Consider the following 23,365-nt stretch of genomic DNA (forward strand, 5'->3'; position numbering starts at 1 on the left):
TTCCAGAGTTGAGAACCTCGTTGAAAGGACGAAGAACTGCAACCAGCAGACGAGATAAAAGAAAATTTGCAGACGACGCTTCGCGGAGTCCAGCAAGGGCGTACCAAGACTGCTTCTGGAAATGGCGTTGGGAGCGGTGTATCAGCTGTGGAGGAGAGTACACTCAGTCGCAAAAGTATTCGGACAGCACGTAATGGCGCATAATTTTGCAGTTTGCCGCATGAACAAATACACAAATTGCACTTTGTAATGTATTTGGGACTCTGGGTACGATGTCGCAACGTGAAACACGCGTCAAATACGGAGAATTGTTGTAGGACATGTGTCTGTTACGTAATATTTCCTGAAAACGGCATGGGAAGGCGCAACAAAAGTATTCGGACAAAGGCGGACAACGTGAGAGAATAGTTCATTCCGAGACGCACAGAGGGTGAAGCGACTGCAGTGTGTCAGACATTTCCGCGAGACGATAGCGATGATTAGTAAACACGTATCGCGAGCCTGTGCAGGTCGACGATGGGACGCAGAGGGAAGTGTTCTACGTTCGAGCAAAGGCAACTTGTCGTTTATCATCACGCGAAGGGGAAAACCTGCAGGGAAATTGTAGCAATAGTGAACATGAAGAAAAGTACAGTTGACGACATTATTAAACGGTTCGAGAAAGAAGACCGATTGGAATTCCGTTGCAGTACAGGACGGCCACGGACATTTTCACAGAGCGATGAACGTGTGATTGTGCGAAAGGTACAAGAGAATCCGAAAATATCTGCCATACGAATTGCAAGTGAGGTGGAGGGAGACCTTGGTATAAAAGTTTATCCCGAAACCGTGCGGAGCGTACTACGACGATCGCAGTACCATGGTCGAGTGGCACGGCGAAAGCCATTCATAAATGCAGTGAACCAGAAGAAACGTATGCAGTTTGCGAGGGAATACGCCGAATACGATCAGGCTTGGTGGAATCGGGTGATATTTTGCGACGAATGTAAATTTACTTTATGGCAAAGCGACGGAAAGGCAAACGTGTGGCGAAAGACCAATGAAGAGCTGAATCCCAGGAACATCAAACCAACAGTGAAGTTCGGAGGTGGGAGCATCATGGTGTGGGGATGCATGTCCGGCAATGGTGTGGGTGATTTAGTGTTCATTGATGATACGATGAACAAGGAAGCGTATTTGAATATACTGCGAGGACATTTGAAGCGGAGTGCACGACATCTAGGTATTGCGAACAACTTTCATTTTTATCAGGACAATGATCCCAAGCATACCGCGCATATTGTACAAATGTGGTTTGCTCTTCAATTGCCTGAAAGTATTCCACCCCGCTCCCCAATCACCAGACCTTAACCCAATCGAACATTTGTGCGATAAATTGAAATGGACCCTCCGCGCGGACAACATCTATACGAAGGAGACCTTGAAAGAGGAACTGCGCCAAGAATGGGCAAATATAGGCCCAGATTTCACGAAAAAACTCGTGGAAAGTATGCCTAGTAGATTGGAGGAGGTATTGAAAATGAATGGTGGATCCACAAGGTATTGACATTTTCGTCGTACAACGTATGAACGTTTAATGGACAGTGTCCGAATACTTTTGCAGCAGCAGGGTGTGCAGGACGTTTCATTTTTGTTGTTAATTTTTCTGATATTTATGTTTTGGAAACGAAATAATGCAATAATTCTTTCGTAATTAATGTTGTTGCGCATATATATTGCTAATAAATACGTTTGGGTTTCATAGTCAGTGTTTCTCGAGTAATCATTGTGAAATTTCCCACTGTCCGAATACTTTTGCGACTGAGAGTATTTCGAAGGAGACCATACACGATAAGTAGAAGGTAACGGCAGAAAAATTTTGCGGACAATGTTCCGGAATTTTTTGAACAGACCTCATATCGTCTCGATTCATCCGCACTTACCACTGCCACCTTTCTCTTATGCTCCCATTGGCTCTTTCTCCATCCATCTTTTACTGCCACTGTCTCTCACTGGCCATAGCTATCTCTTCTCTCTTTGGGTTCCATTTCGTCTTCACCCCTATCTCTTCCTCTTTCACTGGCACTTTCTCTCTCCCACCATTACTGCCTTCTTTCCGTTTCTCTTCCACTGGCCCTGTCTTCTCTCTCTTCCACCGTCGCAGTCTCTCTGTTACTCACTTTCAGCACAAAAAACGAGAATGTTTTGCATGTCGAAATCTTTGGTTATGAAGGTGGAATTAGGATTCAGACAGAGCTTTTTTATCAGAGTCTTTTAAAGGTGAATATATTTGCCTTTTTTGCGCTCCGACACGAGCATTTTTCCACTGATTTTTTTCTTTCCCCTGCTACGCTTCTTATAGAAAACGAATTCGGTGGGTCAGAAAAGTTTTGACAATTCATTTACATACATTCTTACATTTATACACATTGAGAAACAAACAACAGATACGTACGCTTAATATAAGGTTAATACAAAATCGTCTGCTTTACATTTTTTCTGGATGCTTTGCTCATCGATCGCAGTTCATAGAAAACGTCCAGCTCATGATTTGTATCTTAAAAAGAGTATAAACGCTATTGGCAATATTTTACTCAATTTGCAGTCTTCCCAGTTTTACATAATTTTTGGCAGTCACATTATCTTCAGGTATTTTATGACTCTTTTTAGCCCATTTTTTGTCACTGAAGGAACACATTGGGCATATTTGAATAGGTGTGAATTTGTTTACGTGTGAGCTACCCATTATATGGAGACAGTTCATCACAAAATTTTCTAGGTACAAACTGCTGACTAAAAGCTCTTGCGATGACCATAGAACCCTTGCCATGTGTTCGCTGCGTGTGTAGAAACTACATTTACGCCTCAGACCGGGTACTGCGTTCTCCGAGAACATCATCTTTAGAACATACAGCAAAAATAACGACGATCTACCACGAACAGAAATTATAGAAGTGCCTGTTACCACATTACCACAACTGCTACTTTTAGTAACCAGACATCATTGTTTTTCAGGGTTTTCGCAGGAACCGCTCATGAACAAATGGTCCTTTTATAAGTCGCCTAAGGTCCACACTAATGCAAAAGTAGCAACCGATGTTCTCAGTTTGACTGCGCTAGATGAAGTGTGTAATATTTAAATTTTGACCCTGTACTATACGATAGTTACAGTATTCCCCTTCTTCCGAAAGTTACACAAAGGGTCACTAGGTCACGAGCTATCCAAAACATTCCAGCGTTTATCTAGGCAGGGAGGACATAGCATGTTATCTTGGACGGAGAGTCAATGTCAGATGTAGAAGTAACTTCAAGCGTGTCCTATGGAAGTTTGTTGAGATGCTTGCTGTTCATGTCATATATTAATCACCTTGCAGGCAATATTAGTAGTAAAATCAGGTTTTGTGCAGATAATGCAGCTGCAAGCTTTATGCAGCTGCATAAATACTCAGTCAGATCTTGATAAGATTTCAACATGATGCTATTCGCTCTAAATGGTCACGAATGTGCAATTTTGCACTTCAAAAAACGCAAAATAGTAGTATTCTGTGAGTACAATATCAATGAGCCACTGTTGGAATCGTCCAGCTCATACAAATACCTGGGTATGAAATGGAATGATCACATACATTGAGAGGTGGCATGAGCCCCCTCTCATATTTCTTACTCTGAGTAATTCGATTTCCCTCTCTAATTGCATGTAGTGAAAAGTTGCTATTCCTTCACACATTGGACTTCCCACGCAGCATCTCTCGTCACCCGAGTGATCTGGTGACAGGCGGGTTCTGCTGATCTTGAAAAGGTTAAGCCGACGGGTGTGAGGGAGTCGAGTGGATGCTTTCCAGACGCCGACATTGTCAAAAAAGCGGGGGCGACACGCCCACAGGGGCCTGACGGAGCGGCTGGGCTAGAGATTCCGTTACTTTGCAGAAACTTAGTGAAAACACTTTCTGGCGGGCTAACAGAGAGGCATGGGAATGACTTGTGTTCCCAGGCGGTTTTGGCGGGCAAATTCCCGCATTTTCTGCAAAATCGTAACTATGATTGGCTTGCTCAGGGCATAGCTCCGTGACGTAGCAAAATCGGCGCAGAAATTGGCGCCAAGAATCTCCATTGGTGGAATGGTAGTGCTTCGGCAATAGAGTGGAGTTTTCCGCCGGTTTTCAGGTTGCTGATTGGAACGTTTAACAACAGACACTGTCGTGGGGGCGGGAATGTTCTGTGTTCGGCTTGTACGGGTGCTCTTGAGTGAGTCGGCTCTCGTCCTTCGGTCGAAGTAGGTTACAAGACTGAGCTCTCGCTGCTCTGGACAGCCTGCCTTCCATTGGCTGTCTAATACACTTTTATTTAATTGTAACTGTTTGACGAAGTTGCTGAAGTTTCAACTTCAAGTAACGTTCCGAGTACAGTTGGCAATTGAGCGTTCCATGTACAAGCGGCCTATGTTGTCTGTCTTGAGCAGTTTTGGCTAAAGTTGACTGTATCAGAGTTACTGTATGACTTCACTTGTTAAAATCAATAACTGTACCATCAGTGAATGTGTGGCGAGCCTTTTCGTCTCCCTCAGAGGCGCATTTGTATTGATAGGAAGTCTTTAGTCTGGAACAACCAGACCAGGATAATTTGTTTCGGGCTATACTCGCGAAATTATCATCACCACGATGGGACGTCGAAGCAACCAGCCATCGCTTCCGGTACGCCAGATCGTATTCTTGCAGTTAAGAAGACACCTTGGTAATGTATGTCCGCAGCACCGGCAGCTTAGGGAATTTTGCTAGGTGATAATCAGAGCTCAGCAGAGCGCACCTGTTCGTCTTTTCTAACTTTGTTCTGTCTGGAGTGTTCATTGTCTGAGTTCTCACTATTGCAGCAGCAATTAATGTTGGGTTGGCTGTGTGTTTCTCTTAAGATTTGAGTTGCAAGGAATTGGCTCCACATACCACTTCGTCATAAGTATGACAATCTAGTTTAGGGACAACTTCACAGCATTTGTTTGAGTATCCAATTTGAGCCAATTTGATGTATTGTAAATGTTTCATGTGTTTTGTTTATTATTTTGAGTTTAGTCATAATAAATCATATTGTTATTTTGGACAGAACTTTCATTCTGTTAATCGGTAGAGCAACCCTATCATTTCCACTACGTTAATGAAACTTTCCTTTATTTAACTTATTTATCAAATCAAATTATTGCAGGTGCCAAACTCTTTTCTATTCCACTTGCAGGGTCGATTACAGTCAGTTCGCGTTTCTTTTTAATCCATGAGCAACAGTAAAAGTCGGAGTTAGAAGGGGTGTGGGGGGGGGGGGGGGGGGCTTAGAGCATCATTTCCATATGAAGATTCTAGAAGAATTTAGTGTTAAATACACTGCTAGCCCCGGCACCTCGCAACGTTCAGTCGTGTGTAAAGCAGTTGTTAGACTTCGGTTTATTGGTAGAATACTGGGTAAGTGCAATTAGACTACGAAAGAGACTCCTTACAGATCATTCGTGCAACGGTTATAGAATATTGCTCAAGTGTGTGGGACACGTACCAGATTAACAGGCGATACTGAACGTATACAGAGAAGGGCGGCAGGGATGGTTACAGGTTTGATTAATCTGTGGAAGAGTGTCACAGAGGTATGGAAGGAACTCAACTGGCAGACTCTTGAACGTAGGTGTAAGCTGTCCCGAGAAAGTCTATTAACATATTTTCAAGAACTGACTTTAAATGATTAGGGATATGCTACAACCCCCTACGCAAAGCTCACATAGGGATCGTAAGGATAAGATCAAAATAATTAACTGCATGCACAAAGGCATTCAATCAATCATTCTTCCCGCGCTCTATACGCGAATGGAATAGGCAGAAAGTCTAATAAATGTGATCAATTGAACTGTAATATGAGCGGGGGCCTTTTGGAACATGTATCGTGCACTGTTGTGCACGGATCAATACACCATATGGGAAGAGAAACATCAGAAGACCTGAGAAGAGACAGCACAAATTTGCGCAGATGGAACACGCTTAAAAGCCTAAACCATGAAGTGAAGAAAGAGAAGTTTATCACCGTACGGGTTACTGCATTAAAATTGAGCGGAAAACTAAATAACAAAAAAATGGGTCAAATGGCTCTGAGCACTATGGGACTTAACATCTGCGGTCATCAGTCCCCTAGAACTTAGAACTACTTAAACCTAACTAACCTAAGGACATCACACACATCCATGCCCAAGGCAGGATTCGAACCTGCGACCGTAGCAGTCGCGCGGCTCCGGACTGAGCGCCTAGAACCGCTAGACCACCGCGGCCGGCAACTAAATAACAGAGGCGCTATAAATGTTTCAGTATAGACGCCAATTATTCTGCAAAAACTTACATAAAAAGTTTCGGAGAATTGGTGAAGTGAGGAATCTAGGGATATACTACAACTCCCTAAGAGGCGTCCCATAGGTTCGTGAAGACAAGATTGGATTAATGATAGGCTTACATCGCACACAAAACAGTTTTAAGGTATCATTCTTCGCGCACTCCATACTACGAGGGTTGACTCGAAAGTAATGCCTCCACCTTCGTAACTCTTCAAAAGTTGGCAGCATTGGTATGCGGCAGGAACTGGCTTGTTCCGTAGCCTCTTACCTACAGCTCCAGTCGGCGGGAAGCCTTAGCATTGAACGGTTGCGTTGTTACAGTATAAGTATGGTCGGTCAACGCGATTTAAGCAACGCGCAGTCATTGAATTCTTGACAGCAGAAGGTGTCACCTGAAAGGAAATTCATCAGAGAATGGAAGCAGTTTATGGTGATTGTGTTGATGGGAGTATGGTGCGTCGTTGGGAGGGTAAGTTTAAGGATGTTGAGGCGGGAACATCTGACCTGCGTGACAAACAAAGAGTTGGACATCTTGTGACAATTACCGAGTTTCACAAGCAAAATCTTGACAGATTGATTCAGGACGATCGTCGTACCACTCAGAGAGGAATTGCAAGCACAATCGGCATTTCACAAGAACGTGTGGGTCACATTATTGATTTGCTTGGCTATCAGAAGATCTGTACACGATGGGTACCCCAGATGCTGACTCCTGAAATGAAAGTGCACAGACTTGAAATTTGCCAGGAACTGGCTCTGAGCACGATGGGACTTAACTTCTGAGGTCATCAGTCCTCTAGAACTTAGAACTACTTAAACCTAACTAACCTAAGGACATCACACACACCCATGCCTGAGGCAGGATTCGAACCTGCGACCGTAGCGGTCGCGCGGTTCCAGACTGTAGCGCCTAGAACCGCTCGGCCACCCCGGCCGGCTTTGCCAGCAACTCCTCACGCATTACGAGAATGAAGTTGCCGCCTTACTACATTCAATTGTGACAGGAGACGAATTTGGGTACACCGTTACGACCCGGAGAACTGTGAGACTGTGGTTGCGGAAACAGAGTGTCGACTTCTTCCATGACGGCTTCAGAAAACTCGTTCAGCGTTGGCAGAAATGTGTCCTATTGGCTGATGATTATGTGGAAAAGTGAATATTGGTAATTAAAGATCACATTCTAAGGATTATTTCTACGTTTTGTTTATTAAAATATTCCCATCCAAATCCAATTATCGAAGGTGGTGGCATTACTTTTATTCAACCCTCGTAGAAAGGAGGAGGAAGAAACGGTAACGAGCAGCTCGGGGAAGTACCCTGTCCCACGAACTTCATAGTGGTCCAATGTGTATGGATGCTGATGAGGGTTCAAAAGTGTTCAAATTTGTGTGAATTCCTAAGGGACCAAACTGTTGATCGGTCCCTAGACTTACACACTATTTAAACTAACTTAAACTAATTTATGCTAAGAAGAACACACACACACACCCAACTCCGAGGGAGGACTCCAACCTCCGGTGGGAGGGGCCGCACGATTCGTAACATGACGCCTCTAACCAAGCGGCCACTCCGTGTGGCGACAAGAGGGTTCCCCAATGGAAAGTAAACTAGTGATTCACGAAAAACTATTAATAACATGGCGCTAATTGATGATACTAATTTCTTTAAAAATTTTATTATGAGTTCTGTGTTATTAGCTATGATTTAAAATTGAAGTACTTGCAAAATAAAACAAGTTTTTCTCATTTTTGTAAAATTATATTAACCTTAAAAATATGCAAGGTGTTCCATCAAAGAACCAGAATTCTCAACGTGTTCCGCCAGAGGAAAAGTTTGCGAACTGCTGGTGTAGATGAAGGAAGGCACCAAGCACCTCCTTGGCTGGCGCAGTACAAGTTACACAGCCAGTGTTATTCATATAAAAAAAACTCATATTGTTATCAGCGGTTACTGAGTTCGCTGGTCTGCTGTTGGTCTGGACAATTCTGCCTAAGCAACATTAATGGCCTCCCACATGATTACACGTGGGTGAGCGCATCGTACCTCTCGGTCGCTGAGCGCTAGTCGCATGGAAATTCCAGGCAGTCTGATGGATCGTATGCAATTCGTGCTTGCAACGTGCTGCCTGGCTGGTTAGCAGCGGTGTAGGGCAATATGGCAGCGATCCATTTCTACATTTATTATATAGGTTTGTGCAGTTTGTTTCCTTTCGGTTTGCCCATGTTAAGTAAGAAATTTACCTTACAGTGTAAAGTTATCCAGGGACCACGAACTACTCTGAGAAGTGAAGTGGAAGCCGGAGTTTTCATTTATATCAAGATGTAATACAAAATATATCCTCCGATTTTGCAGTGACTATCATTTTGAAGCTTGTGCTATAAAGTAGAATTGTTGGGAAGTTCATAATAGAGGAGGTACTCGACCGAATAGTAGCGGTTTTGGTCAAGAATACCATCATAACCACTGGGAGAGCGGTGTGCTGACCCCCCCCCCCTCACCCTATCCGCATCCTCAACTGAGGATGACACGGCGGTCGGATGGCTCCGGTAGGCCACTCGTGGCCTGAAGACGGAGTGCCTACGATTTTGAGATATTTATGAAATAATTATACGTATCATTAAAGTTCTTAACTTTTAAAGAGGTTAATATGCTGCCTTCTGCAATAATAAGAGGACATTTTAATTTAAATGTTCTGGGCATTTCATACAATCTAAATCTCCTTCATATAATTTATCACAAGAGTTCCGGTAATAAGTACTGCTTCTGTTGACATTTCAGGTAGGCACGTCGAGTAAATTGTGCAGTTAAGTTATAGGGCTAATGAATAAAAAGGAACTGAGGACTAATCAACGTAATACGAATTTATTGGCAGAGTGGAAAGATGTTTACGCCCTTTGCCGTCAGTGAAAAATGTAATATATTCTGTAATCTACAGCTCCTAAGACAAGCTTTTCAAAACAAGTTTAATACATTCTAATTTTCATTTATCTTAAATTTATGTTTTGTAGGTATTCCTGGGGATACGGAAATCGTGTACAACTGCTGCTAAACAGCAGTTCATTTTCTGTAGCAGAACTTGTCGATAAAGTGACGTTCATAATGCTGATTGAAACTGCTTGGCAAATCGCTCGTGTGCGTGGTGTGGAGACGAGCAACCGTTTACAGGTGATACCGCATTCGACGGATGCTCGTGTGTGAGGCCCATTGACGAGGGTGCAGCAACTACTTTAAAAAATAATTCGAGACAATAAAAAATACTAACGTGAACAATGGGTGTTCACAACCTGCAGTGTAACAAAGGCTCAGGACCATGGTGCAACTAGTCATTTTTATGTGTGTACCATTTTTTAACTACACAGTCGCTTTGTTGTTAATTCCATTACATTGCGAATGACGAACTGTAACTTTGGTTAAGACTGGCAGCTTTTGAAGATATGATATGCAACCAGTCGCTTTTTGAATCTGATTTAGTTATTTGTACCATTAATTAGTTTTCAGGCACTGCAGCTTTATCATCAGATGGAGGTGTTACAGTAACTTATTTTCCGAACCATGTGCAACTAGACGGTACGTCGTGGAAATTTGAGTATCAGTTAACGAAATGTATACGAAACCAAAAGACCGATATGTTGTAACATGGCTACATTGCATCAAGTCTTGGTCTCTATGAGAAATTCATTTCGATAATGTACATCTTAATCATCATACACACACACGCGCACACACAGACTATTTAGCTCCATTTGGTTTTAACAGTAAACAGACACTGGACGTAAATACAAAGAAAACGGGAATGCTACATTATTACATTTCGCCACAACAGTCTTTCACGTGAGGAGCATTAAAATGCAGAGTAAAATTATTTACAAGTATAGAAAAAGGACGCAAGTTGTACGTGCGTCCATACGTTGGCGATACATATACTACGTGATCAAAAGTATCCAGACACCCCCAGAAACATACTTTTTTCATATTAGGTGCATTGTGCTGCCAGGTACTCCATATCAGCGACCTTAGTAGTCATTAGACATCGCGAGAGATCAGAATGGGGCGTTCTGCGGAACTCATGGTCTTCGAACGTGGCCAGGTTATTGGGTGTCACTTGTGTCATACGTCTGTATGTGAGATTTCCACACTCCTAAACCTGCCGACGTCCACTGTTACCGAAGTGACAGTGAAGTGGAATGTACAGCACAAACGTGTACAGGCCGACCTCGTCTGTTGACTGACAGCGACCGCCAACGACCGAGCAGGGTCGTAATGGGTAATAGGCAGGGCCGCGGTGGTCTCGCGGTTCTAGGCGCGCAGTCCGGAACCGTGCGACTGCTACGGTCGCAGGTTCGAATCCTGCCTCGGGCATAGATGTGTGTGATGTCCTTAGGTTAGTTAGGTTTAAGTAGTTCTAAGTTCTAGGGGACTGATGACCACAGCAGTTGAGTCCCATAGTGCTCAGAGCCATTTGAACAATTTTTTGTAATAGGCAGACATCTATCCAGACCGTCACACAGGAATTCCAAACTGCATCAGGATCCACTGCAAGTACTATGAAAGTTGGGCGGGAGGTGAGAAAACTTGGATTTCATGTTCGAGCGGCTGCTCATAAGCCACACATCACGCTGGTAAATGCCAAACGACGCCTCGCTTGGTGTAAGGAGCGTAAACATTGGACGGCTGATCAGTGGAAAAACGTTGTGTGGAGTGACGAATCACCGTACACAATGTACCCACCCAATGGCAGGTTGTGGGTATGGCGAATGCCCTGTGAACATCATCTGCTGGCGTGTGTAGTGCCAACAGTAAAATTCGGAGGCAGTGCTGTTATGGTGTGGTGGTGTTTTTCACGGAGGGGACTTCCACCCCTTGTTGTTTTCCGTGGCACTATCACAGCACAGGCCTACATTGATGTTTTAAGCACCTTCTTGCTTCCCACTGTTGGAGCAATTCGGGGATGGTGACTGCATCTTTCAACACGATCGAGCACCTGTTCATAATGCACGGCCTGTGGCGGAGTGGTTAGACGATAATAACATCCCTGTAATGGACTGGCCTGCACAGAGTCCTGACCTGAATCCTACAGAACACCTTTAGGATGTTTTGGAACGCCGACTTCGTGCCAGGCCTCACCGACCGACATCGATACCTCTTCTCAGTGCAGCCATTCCCAAGAAACCTTCCAGCACCTGACTGAACGTATCTTTGCGAGAGTGGAAGCTATCATCAAGGCTAAGGGTTGGCCAACACCATATTGAATTTTAGCATTACCGATGGAGGGCGCCACAAACTTGTAAGTCATTTTCAGCCAGGTGTCCGGATATATTTGATTACATAGTGTATGTCGCTTTTTTCGTTTTTGCTAATGCAATATCCTAATCTTCAGTTCACCTATATAGGATAACGAAAGTATGGGATACAAATTTTTTGTATGTCGGTGTTTTCAAAAAAATGGTTCAAATGGCTCTGAGCACTATGGGACTCAACTGCTGTGGTCATAAGTCCCCTAGAACTTAGAACTAGTTAAACCTAACTAACCTAAGGACAGCACACAACACCCAGCCATCACGAGGCAGAGAAAATCCCTGACCCCGCCGGGAATCGAACCCGGGAACCCGGGCGTGGGAAGCGAGAACGCTACCGCACGACCACGAGATGCGGGCTCGGTGTTTTCGCCTTCGACTGAAAAATATCGTAATACTAGTGGTAGCGAAAGTGAAAAAAAGCGACAGCTGTAAAATCTGTATTCGCACTGCAGTTGACGAGCCCTGGTTCAAGTCTTCCAAATTCATAGGGATAGATAAATTAGGTGAACTGAAGAATACCATACTACGACTAAAAGAAGCGATATACTTAACAATACGTTCGTAACACGAATGTACGTGGTATATGTCTACCATCTGATTTCTCTGTCCTACATTCCTTTGTTTCTCAATACTCGTCTTAGCTTTTAGATCAGTGCAATAAGTCATCTCTGGTGACTTCTGACGTTATTGTTCAAAGCCGACGGGTTGCATCCCATTCTTCAATAGTCCCTCAATATGGCATCCTCTTGTGGCGTATAAAAGTGGCGCCACCCGTCCGATAGCTTCAGCGATGCAAGATGCAGCGATGCGACGGCAAACTGTCGGGAGATTTAAAAGTGCATCTGTTACGTAGCTGTATGCGGCCCGCAGCGTACCATATGCGCTCCACGAAGATTCCGTCCACACCGCAGCTTATGTCATTGTTTTTGTACTGTACAGTAATAGAGAATCATAACCGGAAGTTTGTGTCTGTTGTTTACAGACTTAAGGTCACCTCAAACAAAAAATGGATCCGTGGACTGCAACCTTGGACAACAAATGACCACAAGCTTAATATAGGAGTCGTGAATCACCGATTCTGCCCGTATTAACGTCATTTCAAATAAACATATGTAGATCACAGCACCCTGTTTTGATTCCTATAGTGGTGCAGTACGGTGACGTGACATGTTCATTGTTCACCATTACTACAGACATGTCTACATCTACATCTGCATGATTACTCTGCAATTCACATTTAAGTGCTTGGCAAAGGGTTCATCGAACCACAATCATACTATCTCCTTGCCATTCCACTCCCGAACACCGCGCGGGAGAAACAAACACCTAAATCTTTCTGTTCGAGCTCTGATTTCTTTTATTTTATTTTGATGATCATTCCTACCTATGTACGTTGGGCTCAACAAAATATTTTCGCATTCGGAAGAGAAAGTTGGTGACTGAAATTTCGTAAATAGATCTCGCCGCGACGAAAAACGTCTTTGCTTTAATGACTTCCATCCCAACTCGCGTCTGCCACACTCTCTCCCCTATGACGTGATAATACAAAACGAGCTGCCCTTTTTGCACCCTTTCGATGTCTTCTGTCAGTCCCACCTGGTAAGGATCCCACACCGCGCAGCAATATTCTAACAGAGGACGAACGAGTGTAGTGTAAGCTGTCTCTTTAGTGGATTTGTTGCATCTTCTAAGTGTCCTGCCAATGAAACGCAACCTTTGGCTCGCCTTCCCCACAGTATTACCTATGTGGTCTTTCCAACTGAAGTTGTTCGTAATTTTAACACCCAGGTACTTAGTTGAATTGACAGCCTTGAGAATTGCACTATTTATCGAGTAATCGAATTCCAACGGATTTCTTTTGGAAGTCATGGGCATCACCTCACACTTTTCATTATTTAGCGACAACTGCCACCTGCCACACCATACAGCAATCTTTTCTAAATCGCTTTGCAACTGATACTGGTCTTCGGATGACCTTACTAGCCGGTAAATTACAGCATCATCTGCGAACAGCCTAAGACAACTGCTCAGATTGTCACCCAGGTCATTTATATTGATCAGGAACAGCAGAGGTAGCAGGACGCTTCCCTGGGGAACACCTGATATCACTTCAGTTTTACTCGATGATTTGCCGTCTATTACTACGAACTGCGACCTTCCTGACAGGAAATCACGAATCCAGTCGCACAACTGAGACGATACCCCATAGGTCCGCATCTTGATTAGAAGTCGCTTGTGAGGAACGGTGTCAAAAGCTTTCCGGAAATCTAGAAATACGGAATCAACCTGAGATCCCCTGTCGATAGCGGCCATTACTTCGTGCGAATAAAGAGCTAGCTGCGTTGCACAAGAACGATGTTTTCTGAAACCACGCTGATTACGTATCAATAGATCGTTCCCTTCGAGGTGATTCATAACGTTTGAATACAGTATATGCTCCAAAACCCTACTGCAAACCGACGTCAATGATATAGATCTGTAGTTCGATGGATTACTCCCACTACCCTTCTTAAACACTGGTGCGACCTGCGCAATTTCCAGTCTGTAGGTACAGATCTATCGGTGAGCGAGCGGTTGTATATGATTGCTAAGTAGGGAGCTATTGTATCAGCGTAATCTGAAAGGAACCTAATCGGTATACAATCTGGACCTGAAGACTTGCCCGTATCAAGCGATTTGAGTTGCAAATAAACAAAAAAATAATAATAACGTGACTATTTTTTCGAGCCGATGATTAAAACTTTATGACTGCCTGCTTAAAGCAGAATATTATTCCTACTGTAAGATTTTCCTGTGTTTTCTGGCATTGTAAACAATTCGCCTTTACTGTACTGGAACAAATACGAATGAGCACACTGCGCCAGCACTGTATGAGATCTTTGATTCTGCGTTTAACTTTATCTGTGGTTCGCTTGCTCGCTCGTCAGTTGTGCAACGCTGGGGTACTCGTATTTGAAGCGCAGTAGCGAGCAGTTGTATTTTTAGAGAAGGTAAGTTGACATTTATGAACTGAGAGAAATTACCCGGAATACTTTATTATGGAGACGAAAAGAAAAATTGTTTGAAACGTATGTTATTGATTCTATTGACAGAAAAGATTTTTTTGGAGGAATTTACAAGGTAACCAATGCATGCACAAGAATGAAATGTTTGTTTGTCAGAATTATAAACCGAAGGAAATCTTTGTCTCTCGGATAACTAACAATATTCATGAATAGTGTTAATTTGTTCTCTTTGTTTTCAATATGTCACAAATAACACAATTGGTAGGAATATCTGAAATTTTTGTACTGAGAGAATTTCGTAATTGTTAGAGTCTGCTTATGTTGTACAGTTTTTTTGGGCAATAATCGGAGTTTAATTTTTCAAGAACGACTTTCTTTAAAGTAAAACACTCCTCCATCATTCTTAGAAAAGTTATGAATATTTTCCCATATGTGCATTGTTCCATACCCCTCACGAACCCACAGATTATTTCTGACAAACAAAAAGAAAAACAGATTTTGTAGTGAGTAGTTTATTTTTTTCTTTATCTGCAGCATATGCTGATTTCTATTTGCTTTCGAGGACGTCAGTGCACCAGACACAAAACAACATACTGAGCATGAGGTAAATTACTTTTCCTTCAGGGCAGATCTCATTTTGCATTCTTATGAGGAAACAGTTCGTAGACAGAATTATCAGGTGTGTTACACAAGGAGATTTACTTACAGTGAAAAATGTAACTAACCGCAAACAATTACGTTTCTTCTGAGTAGAGGGGTATTTTGTTTTTGTCGACATTTCAAGTCAAAAATTGCTGTTCGTGTCAAGCAACTTTCGTAATATACTTCAGTATTGTTTTTCAGTTAAACAGTTTTCACTGAGTACAGAGTTACACACTTTTGGCATTTAATTAGATTACTTTTCATGATTTCAAATTCAGTATTTCACTATGTTTAAAGTTTTGTTTCACGACAATGTTCACAAGCGTAACAGTCAGTATTGCTCAGCAACTGAACACGATATCTACAGCAAAAAGGTGAAAGTTTTTAAAATAACAATATTCAGTATTCTCATTCATAGATAAATTTTCATAAAAAGCTTGAATTATATTCAAGATTAATTGTGTTGTGACCAAATACTAAAAGCACTATAATGTTTAGATGTGAAATATTGTTTACTTAATAAAGAATACACGAGGGTCACTCCAAAAGAAATGCAGACTATTTTTTTTTAATCCATCTTTTATTCTACATGTCTGGAAGTTTTACAGTGCGTAGATAGGAACAATATTTTCATTTCTCCACATAATTTCCATCCCTCTCGCTTTACGTCATCTTGGAACCAGCGCCTGTATACCCGCACGGTAAAATTCTGGACCAACCTGTTGGAACCACTGTTTGGCAACGTGCACAAGGGAGTCGTCATCTTCAAACCTTGTTCCACGAAGAGAGTCTTTCAGTTTCCCAAAGAGATGACAGTCACATGGAGCCACGTCAGGACTGTAAGGCGGGTGTTTCAGTGTTGTTCATCCGAGTTTTGTGATCGCTTCCATGGTTTTTTGACTGACATGTGGCCGTGCATTGTCGTGCAACAGCAAAACATCCTGCTTTTGCCGATGTGGTCGAACACGACTCAGTCGAGCTTGAAGTTTCTTCAGTGTCGTCACATATGCATCAGAGTTTATCGTGGTTCCACTTGGCACGATGTCTACAAGCAAGAGTCCTTCGGAATTTAAAAACACCGTAGCCATAACTTTTCCAGCAGAAGGTGTGGTTTTGATTTTTTTTTCTTGGGCGAATTTGCATGATTCCAGTCCGCTGATAGCCTCTTCGTCTCTGGTGAAAAATGATGGAGCCATGTTTCAGCACCTGTCACAGTTCTTCCAAGAAATTCATCTCCACCATTCTCGTATTGTTCTAAAAGTTCGCTGCGTACCGTTTTTGTTGTTTCTTTGTGAGCCACTGTCAACATCCTGGGAACCCATCTGGCACAAACCTTTTTTAACGCCAGCACTTTCAGTATTCTGCAAACACTTCCTTCCCCTATCCCAACGTAGCGTGACAATTCGTTCACTGTGATGCGTCTGTCAGCAGTCACCAATTCGTTAACTCTCTGCACATTGTCTGGAGTGTGTGCAGTACGAGGTCTGCCGCTGCGAGGACAATCCTCAATATTGCCGTGCCCGCTTTCATCACGTAACCTGCTTGCCCACCGACTAACTGTATTCCAATCGACAGCAGCATCTCCATACTCCTTTTCCAACCTCTTGTGGATGTTTCCCACCGTCTCGTTTCCACAGCACAGGAATTCTATGACAGCACGTTGCTTCTGACGAACGTCAAGTGTGGCAGCCATCTTGAAGACATGCTGTGACGGTGCCACTCACGGGAAAAGGTTGAACTAAGTTTGAAAACAAGCGGAAAGAATGTATCTACACACTGCAAAACTTTCACACATGCAGAATGAAAAGAGTATTTTTACAAAAATAGTGTCCATTTCTTTTGGAGTGACCATCGTACCATGATTTACATTTATCAAGAAGATGCGTTTTACATTTACCGAAATTTAACTTGTCTGTTAAAGCAATAAGTAATATAAATAACATATTACAGGATACAGTGAAGATGTAAAATATAAATGAGTGCCTCTGTACATTGATCCTTAGAAAGCACACAGCACTGCCTTCATGTGTAAGCTTGAAGTGTCATTAGTCATGCGACTGCTTTGATGAACGAGTTGCTCTCTTGCGTCAAGCTCTTCATCTCAGAGTAGTACTTGCACCCGACTTGCACAATTATTTGTTGTATGTATACCAGTCTCTGTCTTCCACTGTAGTCTCTACCCTCTGCAGCTCACATGGAGGTTATTCCTGATATCTAGCACATGTGCAATCACCGTTGTCAGTGCTTTCCACATATCCCTATCTTCGATGATGCTGCGGAGAAACTCCGCATTCATTGTTTTGTTGTTGTTGTGGTCTTCAGTCCTGAGACTGGTTTGATGCAGCTCTCCATGCTATTCTATCCTGTGCAAGCTTCTTCATCTCCCAGTACTTACTGCAGCCTACATCCTTCTGAATCTGCTTAGTGTATTCATCTCTTGGTCTCCCTCTACGATTTTTACCCTCCACGCTGCCCTCCAATGCTAAATTTGTGGTCCCTTGATGCCTCAGAACGTGTCCTACCAACCGGTCCCTTCTTCTGGTCAAGTTGTGCCACAAACTCCTCTTCTCCCCAATTCTGTTCAATACCTCCTCATTAGTTATGTGATCTACCCATCTAATCTTCAGCATTCTTCTGTAGTACCACATTCCGAAAGCTTCTATTCTCTTCTTGTCTAAACTATTTATCGCCCATGTTTCAGTTCCATACATGGCTACACTCCATACAAATACTTTCAGAAACGACTTCCTGACACTTAAATCTGTACCCGATGTTAACAAATTTCTCTTCTTCAGAAACGCTTTCCTTGCCATTGCCAGTCTACATTTTATATCCTCTCTACTTCGACCATCATCAGTTATGTTGCTCCCCAAATAGCAAAACTCCTATACTACTTTAAGTGTCTCATTTCCTAATCTAATTCCCTCAGCATCACCCGACTTAATTCTACTACATTCCATTATCCTCGTTTTGCTTTTGTTGATGTTCATCTTATACCCTCCGTTCAACTGCTCTTCCAAGTCCTTTTCTGTCTCTGACAGAATTACGATGTCATCGGCGACGCTCAAAGTTTTTATTTCTTCTCCATGGATTTTAATACCTACTCAGAATTTTTCTTTTGTTTCCTTCACTGCTTGCTCAATATACAGATTGAATAACATCGGGGAGAGGATACAACCCTGTCTCACTCCCTTCCCAACCACTGCTTCCCTTTCATGTCTCTCGACTCTTACAACTGCCATCTGGTTTCTGTACAAATTGTAAATAGCCTTCCGCTCCCTGTATTTTACCCCTGCCATTTTCAGTACTTGAAAGAGAGTATTCCAGTCAACATTGTCAAAAGCTTTCTGTAAGTCTAAAAATGCTAGAAATGTAGGTTTGCCTTTCCTTAATCTAGTTTCTAAGATAAGTCGTAGGGTCAGTATTGCCTCACGTGTTCTAATATTTCTACGGAATCCAAACTGATCTTCCCCGAGGTCGGCTTCTACCAGTTTTTTCATTCGTCTGTAAAGAATTCGCGTTAGTGTTTTGCATCCGTGACTTATTAAACTGATTGCTCGGTAATTTTCACATCTCTCAGCACCTGCTTTCTTTGGGATTGGAATTATTATATTCTTCTTGAAGTGAGAATACGTTGTCGAATTTCTAGGTGTTTACCTCAGCATGTCAGCAGCTCAAAGGGGGTGTAACAGGAATCATTTATTCGAAATAAGAACTAAGTTTGTTCCTGAATGGCGACATGAATCTCAACGAAGGTTTCCTGAGCCACAACATACGCAGAATTCATAGAAATGAACGATAGTTTATACACTTGTCTAAGCTATTCCAAAACAGCCATTGAATCAGTGAATTTTAATTGTCACGATGTTGAACGATGATACAACTCGTGCAAATAAGGAAGGAAAACTAGAAGTAATTCTCTACAAGCCGTTTTTCCTGCGGCCTCGTTGCGAAAGTGTACTCGTTTAATAGATGTGATGATATTTCCACTAGACATGTTATTCTCTGCATTTTCTGTGGCAAACAGCCAGACCTACCTTTCAACAGACTGTTCCTTTTTTTTACCGACCTTTGTAAACACCTCACACATCCATTCACGTAAATAAGTCTGACATGTATCAAATTAAAAAAGAACAAAGAAATTCATACAGAGACTCTAATTTATGTAATTTCCTTCTGTTAAGGCTCTATAGTCACGTGACAGTGACATGATAAATGAGACACACCTGCTGCCGATATGATAAGAATAATGCAACAAATAGAAATAACATACTGGAATTAAAGATTCTTTGGTTCACACCTGCTGGTTCATTTACCAGCTAATTTTATCTTCTACTGTATTTACTAAATGATTTACATTACATTCTACATCTTTCACAATGACAATTTTGCAATACGCCAATAGAAAAATAAAGGAATGACATTCCATATTTTGCCACAGATGAATGATGTACATTGCCAGAAAAAGAATGCAACACCCTACAGTGATAAAGCATTTTGATGAATTGTGTCAGGATGAATTGCTAATGGATAAACATATGTACAAGAGGGTATTTCATAACCACTGTTCTTAATGGCTGTTGTAGCCCAGTTAAAAATCAGATTTGAGAGTATGCAAAATTTAACCATTTCTTCAAAACTATTTTCCAAAAATTTCTAAATTCTGATTCTGAGGAAGAGATTCACAGCGCAGCAGTAATTCTTAAAATGAATATGAGGAGGATTTATCCAGTGAATTCCCTGACGAAGTAATAGTTTTCAAAAACGCTCTGAAATAGCCTCATTAACTTCTGTAGTCGACTTAATAAAACTATTACTAAGAGAAGATTCAATCCTAGCTACTAGTGTTACAGATTTATTGTTTTATTTTTTAAAGATATAATAGCCATTCCACTGTATAACAGGTTTTATTCCAAAATCTAGATTTTGGTATAGGCCATAGGCAATTATCTAGTGTTACAAATCGGTACACTTGAGTACAACACAAGTCATTCTCAAAATATATATCTTTGTTTATATAAGCCAATTTTGTCAAAAGTAAGTGCGAGAATATTTGAGTAATATGATAATTTACTGGCAGATAGTATGGCTTCTTCACTTGATATGGTGACAGAATAAATGGTTCAAATGGCTCTGAGCACTATGAGACTTAACTTCTGAGACCATCAGTCGTCTAGAACTTAGAACTAATTAAATCTAACTAACCTAAGGACATCACACACATCCATGCCCGAAGCAGGATTCGAACCTGCGATCGTAGTGGTCGCTCGGCTCCAGACTGTAGCGCCCACCTGTTCATCTCCTTCAATATGCCGATGACACCGTCTTCCTTGCTCTCTATCATATCCTTCACCCGTCCCAGTGCTCCTGTCAAACCCTCCTAAACTAGTTTACAGCTTGGTGCAACCAATGGCTTCTTTGAATCAATCCTTCCAAAACCCCAGGCCACCATTATAGGATGAACCACACCCTCCTTCTGCCTCCATGATTTCTAACTCACCATTTATGACCACCCTATCCAACTTACCCCAGCTTGAAGTACCTTGGCCTCACCCTTGATCGTCACCTCATCTGGGCTCCCCACCTCCTCACCACTCAACACAAAACCCACAGTACTCTCTGCCTCCTGAAATTCTGGCTGGACGTGCACCATCCATCACACCCGCAAATCCTTGATCCATCCCATCCTTAGTTATGCCAGCGTTGCATGGATCTCTCCCCCTCCTAAATTCTATAAAGCCCTCCAAATCCTTGAACACCATGCACTTTGCCTCACTTTCCATATCCGTCTCCTGGCCCTCATCTGTGACCTCATCCCTTTCCATATCTACCCCTTTCCCTTGAACACATTTTTATCCTCTACATCAACTGTCACCTCGATCCCCCTCATCCCCTGGTGTCTGCATTCTTCTCCACTGCCATACCCTTACCCCTCTCCATCTCCACACCTTCCAGCTCCTCTCCCAAAGGACCTTCCACCGTCTCCCCATCCAAGATGGAGTGCTTTGCCCCATATTAATCCTTCCTTCCAATACTAACCATCCCCTTCCCCCCCCCCCCCTGCCTTGGGCTGTGTCTCCTTCTCCTCTGCTCCTCTGCTGTTTCCTCCCTCCTCCCCCTGTCTCCTTTCCCAGTCCTTGCGCTCCCTCCCCATCTCCTGCTCCTTTCTGTACTACCGACTCCACCCCTTCCCCCCTTCCTGCGTCCCTCTTCTGTCAACCCCCCCCCCCTCTCTCTCTTCCTGCTCTCTGACAAGCTCCTTGGCAGGCCCTTCAAATTTTCATGCAGTTACTTTGTCATGTTTTGGAGATTGCCATGTATGTACCATCAGTGCAGTGTGTGGTCAGCATTGTCGCCCCGTACTGTTCAGTGTTGTCGTCCCGTACTGTGAATGCCGTTTTTAATTGTGTTATTTGTGCCATCATTGTTTACGTGAAACGTCTTCATCGAGTGCTATTTTAACTTTACGTGGATTTTGTGTAAAAGTGCCTCATCCAACTAACCCTTTTCTTGTATATTTCAACTCCAATTGCTTCTTCCTTCTCATGTGTACATTTCATCTTTTATTCCCATATTATATAGGTAATGCTCTCCTGTGGTATTTTATGTAATCTGTTGGCTGAAGAGAGGCAAATTGTGCTGCCGCCAGCCCACCCCTGCCCCCATGGGCAGCGGAATAAAATGACAATAAAGACGAAAAAAATTTGGACGATGACTTGTGCTCTGCTCATGAGTAATGAACCACCGCCGGCCGCGGTGGTCTCGCGGTTCTAGGCGCGCAGTCCGGAACCGTGCGACTGCTACGGTCGCAGGTTCGAATCCTGCCTCGGGCATGGATGTGTGTGATGTCCTTAGGTTAGTTAGGTTTAAGTAGTTCTAAGTTCTAGGGGACTAATGACCTCAGCAGTTGAGTCCCATAGTGCTCAGAGCCATTTGAACCAAAACAAATACTCCTGTATTTCTGGAAGAAGAACTCGACAATAGCATGGATTACAGAAGTAAGAAAAGATCTTGAAAGAAACAACAGCAAAGAATCAGAAATAGCAGAAAGAAACCGTTTTAAAAACAAGTTACTAAATTTGGAAGGCTTTCGAAGCAGAAGAAATAAAAAATCGGGAACAACATGGACAGAAGAAAGGAAGAGACTTCATGGGGAGAAAATGAGGGAATACTGGAAAAATAGGAAACAACAACAAAGGAAGAAGAGGAACTGAAGTTGTTAACGTGATCCTAGTTGGTCAATACGATTGTAAAAAAAAAAAAAAAAAAAAAAAAAAAAAAAAAACACCTGATTATGGCCTAAGGCCAAAATTTAGATTGTGGAAATAAAACATGTTGTACCGTTAAATAGCGGTTACATTTTTCAAGAAGTTTTATACGCTTGGATTCTACATAAATGTAAAGTCATTATGCTCAATATTTTAACTGCAGTGCCCAGAGTCGTCCGTGATGTTTCACATCTGCCGCGCAAAGTGACTGGACCTGTGTCTTGGTACTCATGGCGAACAGTGACGCAACGATCATGTTGCAAACAAAGACTCACACGTCGTAATCTTACAACGTGCAGGAAGCCCAGAACTAGAACACAGCATGCAATTCATTAGCAGAACGCAGTACGATTGTGTGCTGTGTTCTAGTTTTGGGCTTCTTGCGCGTTGTAAGATTACGACGTGTGAGTCTTTGTTTGCAACATTATCGCTGCATCACTGTAGGACGCAATTCAAGAGTATATAGTATCTTTCATTCCGATACAGTTTTCATCTACACTGCATGAAGGTGCGAAATGACTGATTAACCAAAAATTGTCATGACGTCTGCTGACCCGTTTCTGCTGCCTTTGCTTCAGTTTACTGGTTTTAGAGTGTTGTTCGTAATATTTGAAAGAAGTGTGGCTGCAGTTACTAGCGCGGTTTTCCAGGTTTCTAAGTACATCTGAAAATGACGACTCAGTGCGTCGAAACTTCTAATGTACCTTCCAGATTCTGATTGTTTTAGTGACTGTGTCTTGACGACCGTTTTTAGTGTCAAACTAACAGTTTAAATTTCATTCAGCCACACTACTCGATGACAGTTATATCGAAATACAAAAT

Source organism: Schistocerca nitens, chromosome 10 (genome assembly GCF_023898315.1).
Source record: "Schistocerca nitens isolate TAMUIC-IGC-003100 chromosome 10, iqSchNite1.1, whole genome shotgun sequence".
NCBI lineage: Eukaryota > Metazoa > Arthropoda > Insecta > Orthoptera > Acrididae > Schistocerca > Schistocerca nitens.